The sequence below is a fragment of the Malaclemys terrapin genome, chromosome 6 (genome assembly GCF_027887155.1).
Source record: "Malaclemys terrapin pileata isolate rMalTer1 chromosome 6, rMalTer1.hap1, whole genome shotgun sequence".
Taxonomy (NCBI): Eukaryota; Metazoa; Chordata; order Testudines; family Emydidae; genus Malaclemys; species Malaclemys terrapin.
The window spans coordinates 62,955,288-62,970,344 of NC_071510.1; the positions used below are offsets into that span (position 1 = coordinate 62,955,288).

At 38.9% G+C, this 15,057-nt stretch overlaps 1 long non-coding RNA gene across 1 annotated transcript in view; it reads left to right on the forward strand.

Annotated features, from left to right (window-relative positions):
- The window catches only part of LOC128839685 (uncharacterized), a 117,947-nt gene that overhangs the window by 65,104 nt on the left and 37,786 nt on the right, over positions 1 to 15,057 (forward strand). The window lies entirely within an intron of this gene.

Here is a 15,057-nt window from a genome sequence, read left to right on the forward strand (position 1 = left end):
CATCTCCATTAAAAAGGATAATGAGAAGAGAAATTAATTTTAACAAATAAATTATATTCTTATTCCTCCTTTCTCTGCATAGGAAAGTTGTACTAAATATCGCTCACTTGTGATAATTGCCAAATTTCTTCATTTTGAGACAAGCGGTACTTCGTATGGTAAACAGTGAATTGTGCTATTACGTGCAATGCTGCTGGCCTCCTATAAACAATAGAATTGGTAATTAGCACAATGTCTACAAGTCAAATCAAATTCAGAATTCAATAGGGCAAGATTGTGGTTCTAAGCCACTGCCTGTGTGAGAAGCAAGGAGATAAGGAGGGTCTGCATCCAGGAGTGCCAGAGGAATGTGCAAAGCAGTTTTATAAAAGGTGGAGCCTGTTTCCTGCAGGCTCAACTAATTCTGCCTCCTTCTTCAGAAAATATAGCAACTCTGTCTGTGCCGGACTCCTCCATCCTTATGGGCCAGGAGCACAAGGATCAGGAGTGTTTCTAGCCAACTCAAGGAGGGGAACTAGGTCTATAACCATGTAGGGACAGGAACAATTACTACTATTTATTTTATGGGAGCACCTAGAAGACCCAACTGGGATCAGGTTCTCATTGTGCTAGGTGTTGAGTACACACATACAGAGAGAGTCCCTGCCCTGGAAAGCTTATAGTCCAGCTAGACACGACAGCCAAAGGATGGGAGAAAAGAAGCTTACAGGTGTGGAGCATAGATTGTAAATCCTGGCCCCATTGAAGTCAATGGAAAACTTCAGATTTTAAAACCTGGATCTTGCACTATTCAAGTCAATGGTAATTTGCCTCTGACTTCAAGTGTGGTGCCCAAGGTCACATAGCAAGTCTGTGGCATAGCTGGGAATTTCACCCCGTTCTCTTGAGCCTCAGTCCAGTTCTTTAACTACAAGACCTTCCTTTCTCTCTTATACTCTTTTCTATAATGGATAGCAATGCCATTTATTCATTTAAACTCAAAAATCTAATACTATGTCCTGGTTCTCTCTTTGAGAAATGTTGCCTGTAGTTTCAAGCATCCTTATAGTAAATACATCATACATGAAAAACTTTAAAAGAACAATGGGACTTTTATAGCAATTCTAACTGAAAAGGAGGTTTTTCAATAACTGCTGTAAAATCTGAATTAGATAATTTCCATTTTAGAAAAAGACAGCAGATATAATATCCAGGGCTCTCAGCACCTTGCAATAACCATAGGAATAAATAATAACGACTTAGCTCTCATACAATGCTTTTCATTCATAGTTCTTACTTTCCTTTGTAAAGTGCTTTGAGAATAATTGAATGAGGAAGATTGAACACACAGCACAGAGAGGCTAAGTGACTTGCCCAAGGTTGCACAGCAAAGCCGTGGCAAAGCTAGGAATAAAATTGATAGGAATAGTATTCTGATTCCCAATCCATTCCCTATTAACTGGACCTCATTGCCTCCCAAATGTACAACTCCCATTGTACTCAGTGGGAGCAGAAGCAGGTCCACCTGTGTTTGTAAGTCAGGTTCTATTCATACATGTTTATACAACACTCATCACCATCACCAAGGTGCAGAAAGAAGACAACTGCTAACCAGGGTCCCAGTACTACAGTAGATTAGTGCCCATGTGCAGCCCCAACTTCAGTGGGGCCAGCCACAGGCATGGCAGTACGCCCATGAGCAATCAATTGTAGGATCAGGGCTTAATAGCCCAATCCATTGACATTCATGAGATTTCAACTCTAGATTAAAAGATATACTATGTCCTTTAGTTCTATAGTGAGATGTTCATTTGGGTAGAATACAAGGACATGTCCCTCTGCGGAATTATAGAATATGCATGGACTTGACTGGCAACGATAGGCCTCAGTCAATTTCTGTCAGTTTTCCCAATTATGGATGCAAAGATGCAAATGGGGGAATCAGTTTTCACTGATGCAAGTCGGTTCACATTTGCTCCAAGCTGTATACAACATTCATTTTGTTTTTCTTTTTTATTAAGATCACTATTTGATGATGACACAAATGATTTAGGGGTTTTTGTTTGTTTGTGGGGGAAGTGGCAGCACCATGTCTAGTGGCAAAAGAGGTAGAGAAGCAGTGTCATGAGAAAGAGCTGAAATGGTATGTTATTTCAGTACTTGTGCCTCGTGAATCTGTAGCTGTGTTGCAGCATTTTTTTAGGTTACTGACTAAATAATATGATGTACTGTTGCCTCATTAGTGTAGTGTTCTACAATATACATGAAAAGTATGTAAGATTGGGCAGAATCACATACATTTTCTATTTGTGAGTTATTAAATATTTTAATCAACTTCTCACAGGGGTATCACATGGTACTAATACCAAAGAATCATCTGTAGAGCAATAAAATTGCGTAAGATTTACCTATACAGTTATTGATCGTATTATGATTATAGAAATAATATGGTTACACTGATTGAACAGATTGTAGGATACCAGTGAGAAATAAAAACAATTACATATGTCTACACATAAGATTATATGTACATAAACACACTATCAGGGGAGTGATCTTTGATGAATGAAACTGATGCATTTCTAGCAGGCTAATAAATACAAATATAACGTGAAAGCTTTTGATCCTGTTTGAATCCCCAGGCAAAAGGCTGCCTTTGATTTTAAATTGAAATGTATGAGGGGTCATAGGAAAGTGACAATCTAGAATGAAAGCCCAGATCTGGTTTCATGTAAAGTTTATACTGTGACTACAAGATAAAGCTAAGTGCAAAGCCCAAAATCAAAGAAGAGAATATTGCTGGAGTTTATGTTAATGAGCTGGAAAGATCTAAGATCAACAGTGATAAAAGTCTTTTATGAGCAGATGATCTGCACTATAAAATGTAATGAAATGCACACCTGCCCTGCATTTTGTAAATAAGCCAAGGATAATGAATAGTCTTTTTTTCAATTGTATCATGTATTTTGAATTTAGAGTAATAAAAAATATTGATCTCCTAGCTGTTTTCCACAGAGGAAACAACTGTGTTTTATTTTCTACAAAGCAGTTACTAATGTAGGTGACGTTTCAGTCTTCATCAATAAAACAAAAAATAAGAGCCTTCTAAGATTGCTGTCTTTTCTGATTTGAACTGCATATTAATTACACAGAAGAATGTTAGATTGAAGGATGATATTTTCTGTCTGCTTGGTTGTATTTTCTCATAGTCAAAGACCTAACCTGCGTAGCATAACTTCGACATACTCTTCAGGAGATAAAAGGCAGTTTTTATTAAAGCTTCATGTCTTCGAATCATTTACTTGTGATGGCAATAATCTCCTAAATCTAAGTATCCCAGGTAAAAAATTACAATATAAATGCATTGTATTAATTATTTGGAACTTAAACTAATGAATTTCTGACACAAAGTGTTCTCTTGATCCCATAACTCAATACTGCCAGCCTTATTTACGTTGAACAGTGCCCCACTAGGCAAGCAGTCCCGCTGATTTCAGTGAGACTTCTTGCAACCAAAGTATTACTTGGTGTGTGAAAGGGTGGCAGAATCAGGCCCATAATAATTACTATTGCAAAGTAAGCTTACCAACACACTTAAGAAATAAAGACTTGGAAAAAAAAAGGGACCCATTCCTTGTACAAGATACGGAGATTCACATTGTCATAGAAAGCAAATACAAATTGAATGAATTTCAAATAGTTGTTGGTCAGAGAAGTTTTAAGAAAACAATTGCACTAAAGCCATAACCTATAGAGATTAATACAATGAAAATTATGTAAGCTCAGTTCTCTCCTGTTAAAAGTGCCTTGTTCAATGACTTTGCAGCTGGTAAGAAAGCCTGATTGGCAATGGCTATATTTTCATATTCAGATAAAGATACTTTGAGCTTACCTGTTCTCTCTCTTTCTCCTGATTCAACAGTATACTCTCCTGACAGCTTTGTTTTTCAGTTTGGGCTCAGCCCAAAGGTTGCTATCCCCAGATTCTGGTGACTAATTGCAGACTGCAATCTCATCTGCCATACACAGCCTTCTTATTTGTCAATTCAAAAGCTTCTTTATAGGAGTGAGTAGGAGAGGGTCAAAAAAACTGCAGGTTCAGTCATTCTTGATCTCCAACTGAGACTTTATGCTGTGCGTTCAAGTTGTAGAGCTTTTCTCTTTTCTTTTGTATGTGGTGGGACAGGGAGCAGAGGGCGGCTGTAGAAAAACAGCTACACCACAGCAGGTGAGAGAGAAAATGACCCTTCACAAACAAGGCTTATTAGAAGTTCAAAAAGAAGTGTTAATAAAGCCACCAAAGATATAAAGAAACCTCTTTCAAAGTCAGTCATCTTCTAGTGCTCGGGGGTGAGGGGAGAAGGAACTTCTGTACTTACAAAAGAGATACATCTGACAGGAAGGCGGATTACTGAAGAGGAGGGGACAGGCTATAGAAATGTTTGCATGACTGACAGCCCTGACTACCATTTTTCCTTTTGTTGTGCAGTCTTCCTCCTGCCTGGTGCACGCAGACAGCCACATATTACTACAAAATAGCACTCAGCCAGTTTCAGTCATCACACCCTCAAAAGATGAGGTCTGTTTGGCTTACCACCCAGCTCCACCAAATGTGCATTACTAGTACAGTTTTGCTATGCAGCTTGCTGTCATATTTGAGGATTACTATGATGTCGTCTATTTGATAGGACAGGGAATGACAACCTGAGTTTTCATAGGATTTCAATTTCCATAAAAGAATAGTTTATTTAAATACTTTCCTGCTTTTCTCCCTCATTTGGGGCACAATCCTGCATCTTTGTCCTTTCATTGACTGATGAACTACTAGAATATGATAGTAAAGAGATGTAAGGTGAAACTATTTGCCAAGGGCCAGATTCTGCCATCCTTATTCACTCTGAGCAGTACCTCACTCTGTAAGTGTTTCCATTGATTTTAGTGGGCCTACTTAACAATCAATGGGACTTCCTGCAGAGTAAGCAGAGTAAGGGAGGGAGAATCTGGTTCTAAAGGTTTATTTAGTGCTGGTGGAAAATGTCAGTTTGAGACTGGAGACTGTTTATCCACAGAACAGATAAAGCAGAAGCAGTGCAATCCTTCACTCACCAGCTATCTGCATATCTCAAGCCTGACTTGATGGATGACATCTTCAGAAGAGAGGACAGTTCTGTCTCAACATGCATTCAGTCTGTGACCTCCCTGCTGAGACTAAAAAGCGAGTGCTAAATTAGGGCCTGGTTCAAAGCCCACAAAAATATGCAAATGTCCCCTGACATCAGGGTGCTTTGGATCATGCCATTTGTACCAGTTCTGATAGTGTTGTTTGTGATGTGGACACCTAATAGGAAATGGACTGAGACAGTCAACTTTTTTCAGATAGGCCGGGCTTCTGATGGTAACAACTTTCAGCAGGCGACATTTGAAGTGGTCTGGATTTCAACTGGTCGCCCAGGTTCTCTTTTAATAATTATAGCATTTCATTTCTCAAACTCTAAGCCATAAATTCATTTTTTCCTGGTTATGTTATGACTCAGCTCAGCTTTCTCTGTTTTTAATTGTAGAACAAATTGGTTTTGATTCAAATTATGCAAAGACTGTACCCACATGAGTTGAATCATTTTTGTTTTGAGCTTATTCTTGTATATTTTCATGTGCCTTTCCTTTTTCTTAATTGCTTTCAATTACAATTCTTTGAAAGAGTATTGAACATTTATAACAATCAATTTTATGTCTGTACACATCCAGTTGGTATAATGGCATACTGCTCTTTTTGAATTAATGAATGATTTGACTTGTGATTTTGAGGGGGACATTGTTGGTGAGCAGTGAAAATGTAGAGTAGAGATAACAAAAGACTTGATGAGAAATATTAATTTGAGGGGTTTTATGATGGCATGAACAGAATTAGATATTGTAATGCAAATATAGTTATAAGCATTGGAAATACAAAAACTGTCACAAAGAGGACAATAAAAATACACAAATATTGACAGAGAACAGCTCAGTAATTTAAAAAAGAAAAAATATAATGAGGAGCAGACTTGTGATTTAGAAACAGGTGAGAGTATAATCTGTATAAGTACTAAACCATACCCAAGTACAGATGGGTTAATATGAGCTCTAATGAACCACAGTTACATTCAAGGCTGATGCAAACTGGGACTAAGAAGTTCCCTTTGAATTATGGCAGCAAATAATACACTAGTTTTATTTTCCATGGCATGCTGCATCTCTGATGCATTGGATTGTAAGAAGATTTGAGGCTGACTTGACTTAAAAAACAAGGCTAATTTCTGAAGCCCTATTTTGTCTCTGTTCATTCACAGTGGGCATCATATAAATGAGTAAGTGGTGTACTAATAGGTCAGTGTAGTACAAAAGTTGAAAGCAAAAAACACTTAAAATAAAGCTGAATCCACAAAGAAATACCAAAGGAAAGAAAGGAAAAAGACTAGCATAGCCTCTAGTGGCTGGTACCTGTCACTTGATTGATATGATAGGTACCTAACCTATTTATGCACTGTTATGCACCTGCCCTTCCATAAAACATGATGCCTTTATTTTATATTCTGTAAAGTGTATCTACGCCTAAGACTTTTTCCACCCCCACATACTGCGTGGTTAAGAAGGAAGTATATAGCAAATAAGCTATGTTGCTCCTTCTGATACCAAGTTTTCAGTAAGGAGACAAAGAAAATGATACCCTGTACTCGAAGAGCAAAAGCATTCTAACAAATAAGTCACAAATAGTTCTTAAATTATCATAGACATTACAGACCTATTAGGTCAGAATCCAGCCTAACTGCTGCCAGTGCACAATTTTCTCCCATCTGTGCATTTTCTAGTGTCTAGACCAGACTAAGTGGTATAAGTGATGAGGCTTCCACTACTTCCCTTAGGAAATTACTACAAAGCCCAATAGTCACAGGATGAAAAACTAAATACATTTCTGTGTCTTAAGATTTCCCCTGTAGCTCTTCGCACATGTAGTCACACCCATTTAAACTCCCACCTGGCACTCAAGAAAAATATCTACTATTCATTCAGATATTACTCAAGGAGAGGGAGGGAATTTGAAAAGTTGTAAAATTATTCATTCTTTTTACTCAGGAGGCATCATATAAGTATCTAGATCTCATGTTCTGGGTGCCAAATGCCAGCTTAGTCTCTGACCCAGAAATATGAATCACATGGTCACCCCATTGCAAAGCTGCATCCACCTCACTTCAGTGGGGCTCTATAGTGCATAGGGGGCATCCACTTGGTTCTGAATGCAGCACTTGGGGCCTTAGTCAAAGGTACTCCAAATCTGGTGATCTGACATCTTTCAAACTCCTTTGTCAAACTGAGCTATTCCACTCTGGCTAATCCTCTCCCCACTAGTCATCTGCTGCCTTTCATCCAAAAGAACTTTATTCTCCCATAGCAGTCTTCAAACAGTTATGGAACCAGCTGAGCTTGAGAACAGCTCAGGTAAGTGGTCAAAGTATAACACCACATATGCTTATATTAAAGTGCTGCAACAGTTAAGATAATAATGAAGGCTTGTGTTTGGGTTGAAACAAGGGAATGCAGAGGTTCAGGTTGGTTCGCTCACCCTTAGGCACAGTCTCACTCCTATTATTCATTTACCCTCACAAATTTGAAAGGCTGATTCTCTTAGATATCAGTATGTTTCTAGTCTATAAGTGAATATTCTCTTCCTAGAATGTAATTCAGCTTCCATGTGGGCTGACAGTCTCCTAGGGTGTCTGAAGGAGCTATACTGTATCATAATTATTTTGTCAGTAAAGAGATCCTAATTGTGTTGAGTGGAATGAGGAGAATATTGACTACATTGAAAATCGAAGAAATCATCAATTCCTATGATTAGGCTAATGAAACCTATTCCATTTGTGCAATCTTTTCAGCATCTTCTTTTGAGAGCCCTCATTCCCCAGCAGCGAAATTAAGTCCCTGCAAGTGACAGTTTTTAGACCAAACTTGCAGCTTCTGATTGTTTCTGCATTTCAGGTCTGAATTCTTCTCTGATATAGGGCAGTGGAGGAAAGAGATCCTGCAAGCTAGAGTTAGTTTACTAAGAAAAGACTTAGGGCCACTGCCACTATTGTACATCATTCTAAAATGCTTCCAGTTAACCATACAGAGTTAGCACGATGAGGGGGCCTTCAGAAATCTCTGCATATGGATGAGATGATGATGTAAAGAGGAACGGTTTAAGCGCATTAGACACTATGGACTTTTTTGGAGATGAGAGAGGCTGTGTGAAAAGGGGTTCCACTTGAACCAAAGTAGAACAAGACTGCTGGTACAAAAAGTCATCCAGGTTTAGGGGGATTATTTAAAGTAGGAATTGAGGAAAAGCCAAGAGCTGCCAGAGAGCACTCTTATCAGATATAAGATTGTTAATAATTAGGGCTGTCAATGAATTGCAGTTAACTCACGCAATTAACTCAAAAAAATTGCAAATAGAATACCAACTGAAATTTATTAAATATTTTGGATGTTCTTCTACATTTTCAAATATATTGATTTCTATTACAACACGGAATACAAAGTCTACAGTGCTCACTTTATATTATTATTTTTGTTACAAATATTTGCACTGTAAAAATTATAAACAAAAGAGATAGTATTTTTCAATTAACCTCATACAAGTACTGTAGTGCAATCTCTTTATCATGAAAGTGTATCTTACAAATGTAGAATTATTATTTTTTAACATAACTGCACTCAAAAACAAAACAATGTAAAACTTTAGAGCCTACAAGTCCACTCAGTCCTACTTCTTGTTCAGCCAATTCCTAAGACAAACAGGCTTGTTTACATTTACAGGCGATACTGCTGCCTGCTTCTTATTTATTTTGTCACCCGAAAGTGAGAACAGGCTTCTCATGGCAAGGTATTTACATGCCAGATATGCAAAACATTCATATGCCTTTCATACTTCGGCCACCATTCCAGAGGACATGCTTCAATGCTGATGATGGGCATTAAAAAAATAATGCACTAATTAAATTTGTGACTGAACTCCTTTGGGGAGAATTGTATGTCTCCTGTTCTGTTTTACCTGCATTCTGTCATATATTTCATGTTATAGTAGTCTTGGCTGGTGACCCAGCACATGTTCGTTCTAAGAACACTTTCACAGCAGATTTGACAAAATGCAAAGAAGGTACTATTATGAGATTTCTAAAAATAGCTACAGCACTTGACCCAACATTTAAGAATCTGAAGAGCCATCTGAAATCTGAGAGGGATGAGGTGTGGAGCATGCTTTCAGAAGTCTTAACAGAGCAACACTCAGATGCAGAAACTACAGAACCTGAACCACCAAAAAAGAAAATCAACCTTCTGCTGATGGCATCTGACTCAGATGATGAAAATGAACATGCGTTGGTCTACTCTGCTTTGTATCATAATCGAGCAGAATCCGTCATCAGCATGGACGCAAATCCACTGGAATGGTGGCTGAAGCATGAAGGGACATATGAATCTTTAGCACATCTGGCATATAAATATCTTGCAATGCCGGCTACAACAGTGCCATGTGAATGCCTGTTCTCACTTTCAGGTAACATTGTAAACAGGAAGGAGGCAGCATTATCTATTGCAAATTGTAACCAAACTTTTTTGTCTGAGTGATTGGCTGAAGTCAGACTGAGTGGACTTAATGTTTTACATTGTTTTGTTTTTGAATCCAGTTTTTTTTTTTATTTTTACATAATTCTATATTTTGTAAGTTCAACTTTCATGATAAAGAGATTGCACTACAGTACTTGTATTAGGTGAATTGAAATATACTATTTCTTTTATTTTTTACAGTGCAAATTGTTGTAATCAAAAATATAAAGTGAGCACTGTACACTTTGTATTCTGTGTTGTAACTGTAATCAATATATTTGAAAATGTAGAAAACATCCAAAATATTTAAATAAATGGTATTCTATTATTGTTTAACAGCACGATTAATCATGATTAATTTGTTCAATTGCTTGACAGCCTATTAATAATACAAAGGTATCTCTGTATTCAGCAATGGATAGGAAAGAAGTTACAACTGTGCTGAGGTGGGGACAGGTTGAGATCAAATTCTTGGATAGTAATAAAGTGCCATAAAAAGGAATTAAATAATTAATATACATATTTATATAGATACTATATATATTATAGAGAAATGTAAAGGTGAGAAGGGAGTAGCGCTATGCTTAGAAGATGCCATAGAATCTCATAAGAAAAATCTAAAGTCAGAAGAGGGAATTTGAGCACACAATGTAGAGCTGAGTGAATAATTGATTTTTCTGTTTGGGGTGGCTGAACTGGAAAAATCAAAATTAAAATTTGGTTAGTTTCAAATTGAAAATCAAAACCAAAATTTGGTTAGGTTCAAATTGAAAATTTTTGTTTTTTCTTGCCAAAACAAAATAAATTTCATTTTGGGTCAAACAAGTCAATTTTTAGATATAATTTGTTTTTTCAGTTAGGTTGTTTCTGGTTGTTTTGTTATTTTTTTTTAAATTAAAATCTATCTAAATTTCAAGATGACTTTTGATTTCAAAATAATGCTTCAAGACATTTGTTTCAAAAATGTAGAAACAAACCATTTCAACTTTTTCAATTTTGTCTCTTATTTAGCCAAAACTTTTTTCCAAATTCAACCCAAATTTAAATAGTTTTGATCATTCCAAAAATTGAATTTTTCAGCAAATTTAGTTATAGTAAAATAGTTACCCAGCGCTAATCAAAAGACTAATTAAATATAATAAAAACAGTAATGATTTGTAAAAACTGTATAAGATTGATAAATGAAGGAGCAACACATCATTAGGACTGGACGGTGGTATTTATCAAAAACATGCAACTTTCATGTCAAAAGCATCCAACAAGAAGATATAAAAGAAACCAAATACCTACAATCTGAAAATTAAAGTACTGTCATGTGTTAGAAACGGGCTAAAAATAGAAAACAAAAAGAAATAATAAATGGTCAATTTTCAATATTCCAAGAGGGTAATGATAGAGTTACAAAAGATTTCATGCCAGGACTGGGGGTATTTAATATAGTTAACAGTGATCTAGAAAAGGGGTTGAACAATGAGGTGGCATAATTAGCAGTTGCTATAAGACTGGAGAAGAGTTTGAAGAAATGTGGAGGGACCTAACAAATCAGGTGACCATATTTTCCCAAAGGGAAAACAGAACACCCTAGGGGATGACCGAAGACCCCCCTCCCTGCGCAGGGCCGGCCCCGGCCCTCCCTGCCGTCCGCCCACACAGGGACAGCTAGAGGCCCCCTCACCTCTCTGCGCGTGGGACAGCCTGAACTCCCCTGCCGCCCACCCGTGGCCAGCCCAGCCCAAGCTGTTCTTCTGAGCCCTCCCTCCCATGCGAGGCTAGCGTTGCCTCTCCCTCCTCCCCCTGCATGTTCCTCTGTGCCCCTGATAATCAGTTGGCAAGAGCAATACGGGACAAATGCCCAGTTTTGCCAAAAAAAGGCCACGCTGACAAATGTATAAAGAATGGGAAAGAAAATACTGAAAATATAATTTATAACACAATATAAATCAATAGTGTACCCTGACCTGAAATACCATGTTCAGAGCTAGCCAGTCTATCTAAAAAGGATACAACAGAAGTATAGGGAGTTCATAGATGAGCAACAAAATTGATTAGAGGCATGGGAAGACTTGCGTATGACAAAAGAGAGAAATAAATTGGGGCTGTTTATTTAGAGAGGAGACAAGTAAGACGGGACAACAATAGAGGTATACACAATAACAAACAGTAGAAAGATAAGTCAAGCACATTTTAATTAAAATATATGGTAAACAATTTAGAACCTGATTTAAAAAAACTACTTTCTTTCCACAAAACACAGCTAACGTTTGGAACTCACTGCCGCAAGGTACCATTGAGGCCAACAGCTTAATAAGATTTAAAAAGATTAGACATTTTTATGGGTAATGACAACAACCAGATTAGACCAAGTAAAAAAACTGGACTAGATATAAAACCCTATACTTCAGAGCAGAAGGTTATTCCATAAATATCAATTGTCTAGTTTCTGGAAGTTTTCTCTGAAATGTAATAATTGACAGTGTCAGAGGCAGGATGCTGGATGGGATGAAATGATTGGTCAAATTGGATATGGCAATTCCTGTGTTCCTATATTCCATGTCAATTAAACATAGTGCGAGTGTAATCCTATTTATGTCCTGCTGCTTGTAGCATTCTATTCCAGTGTAGTTTTGGAACTCATAGTTGGCTCAGGTGTTTCCTTCTTCTTTATTGCTCCCTTTTTACTAGTTTGGTACCCTGAGGTATCTTGAAAAAGGCAGCAGCTAATGCATCCGCACATTATGCTAACAACAATGCTCACAAGCATGTAGGATGGAACAAGGCCACAGGTGCAGCAATATTTCTGGCCACAAAGTGTCTTCAAAGACCAAATGTACTAAAACAAATTTTTGTAAAAGCCAGCAGCATCTTTAGTATTAAGACAAATGGAAAATTGCACTACAAATGGGCTCAATTGTGACCAGCCCACACCCACATGCCCACATTCCTCAGCTGCAGGACAGCACAAGCACAGCCTTTGTCCCAGAGGAAGAGGGAAGGAGGCAGAGCCATGGTTCTGTCCCCATCTGCACCAGACACAGAGGGCAGTACGCACTGTATTTCCTTCAGGGATAGAAGCATTGCCCCTGCATGGTGGGATGACCCAGGAAGCACTATGCTCCCAGAACTCATGTATCCAACATGCACCAATGCCTTACTGGCACAATAGAGCCAGGTGTTCACATCAAATGCCAGATATGATTTTACCCATTTTGCTGCTTGTTAATGATCTGTGAAAACAACTACAGTTTAGATTTACCTATCATGTTACTTTCTATTATGCTGTATCATAGGCTGGGGTCTGATGCAGCAGGTCATTAAAAAAAAAATGCAGAGCTACCAACATATGCCACCATTTTAAGAGCCAGGAGCTGTAAACCACTGAATACAAGACATTCCTAATTGAAATTCCCTTCCTTCTACAGTGAAAGCAGCTTTTTGTAGCAAAATAGCAGTTCTGTGCCTGAAAAAGTCTGCCTTTGGTTTTCATGGAAAATGGTGAAATGCAAATTGCATTAATTTACGTTGGACTGGTAAAAATACATTCTCTTTCTCCAATTTCATGGATAATAGGCTGAACCCTCCTGTCCCCCCCCACCCTCCCACTCCCCTTCACAACTGCAGGCCTTTCAAGAGCGTGTGGGACCAGCTATGGAACTAAGAGAAACTGTGTGTATGTTAGAGTTTGAATTCCCACATTGTGCCCAGGATTGACACTTCTTTTGCTTATGGCCTTCATAATGCAAGCAAACTGGAACTTTACAGTAGTAGTATAAACACAATGTAATTTCACACCCATCCTGACCCCAATCTGTGCGTTCTGTATCTTGGTGAAGGATTATCTCCAGAGCTCACTCTTATAAGCTAGTCCACCACCAGGGGCGGCTCCAGGCACCAGCGCAGCAAGCGCGTGCTTGGGGCGGCAAGCCGCAGGGGGCGGCCTGCCGGTCGCTGTGAGGGTGGCAGGCAGGCGGCTTTCAGCAGCGTGCCTGCAGGAGGTCCGCCGGTCCCGCGGCTTCGGCGGCAATTCGGCACCAGGTACGCCGATGGCGCGGCACCGGTGGACCTCCCGCAGGCATGCCGCCGAATCCGCGTGACCAGCGGACCGCGCCGCTGAAAACTGCCTGCCTGCCGTGCTTGGGTCGGCAAAAAACATAGAGCCGCCCCTGTCCACCACAGTAAGATACACTGGAAGCCTGTCAGAGAGTGAAAAAAAGAGAAATTAGAGCCTTTTCTATGGGGCCCGGCCTCACGGGCCATACTGCTGCTTGTAGTTCATTGAGAAGCCTGAAATAGAAGGGAATCCTACTATCAATACCACCGCTGCTCTGCTCAGTATTATTGGTTACAATGCATACAAAGAACAATCTCTGAAGAGGTCTGTGGTGTCAATATTAGTTCTACATCGACCAGGGTTTCCCCATCAGTCCAGACCAAGAAAACAGCGTCTTTCTCGGTGTAGGCACTTAGCTATACCTCCTTCCCTGGACACACACATCCTGCACTGGGGATCAGTAGAGATGAAAGAAAGAGAGGGGAAATGGTAGGAAGACCCTAGCTCCTAACTGTAGTGGAAAGGAAGAAAAAGTATAAGAGGAATCTATGATTACAATATCTCATTCTGAGAGCAACTGAACAGCAGTTCCAGGGCATAGTGTCAACGATGTGGAGGTAAGTCATTCCCCATCCTACACAGACTCCTATGTCAATTCTACAAATGCCCTCATGTCACCAAAACCCAGTCCAGAAAAATTCAGTCTCAATCAGTTTCAAGTGCTGTCATTCTCCCTGACCAGCTATTGGTGCCACAAGGTGCAGTACCAAGGAAGTCAGCAATCTGAAAGGATTTTTACATTAATTTAACTAATGTATTGTGGGCCATTTACACCATCTGCTGCCCAGGTGTCAGTCAAGAAAAGAAGGGTGGAGATGGGGCAGAAGTCTCAAAATACCATTCGGAGGTAAAATTCTTGGCCCAGCGGCTAAAGCTCATGAAAACAAAGTCTAGTGGCCAAAAGCCTACTAGTGAGAGAATTAAACCAGGTACTGTCAATATTATTTCTGAATTCTGTGGATCATGGGAGATTTCTTTCCAATTGTTTCCTGTCTGTAAATGTATGTGTACCTGTATGTGCACAAACACATACAGACATGTGCGGTTGAATGAACATAAGACTTTTTACTGGGTGAGTGACTAAACCAAAAGCAAACAGCTCACAATTAAATAATGGCCCTGAAAAGCCTGTACACAACAAGTTATCCTTCTACAAAGGTTTGGCATAAAAATGACCCAAGGTGTTTCTAAATGTATTTTTGTAGGTAAATGTCTGGACTAATTTTGACATTGCCTATAGGTCTCTGAACATAATGACTGATTCATTGTGGAGTCACAAGAAATCTCTGCTGCTGAGTAGTTAAAGGCCTTTTTATGTATGTCAAAAAGCCAGGGATAGACATTCA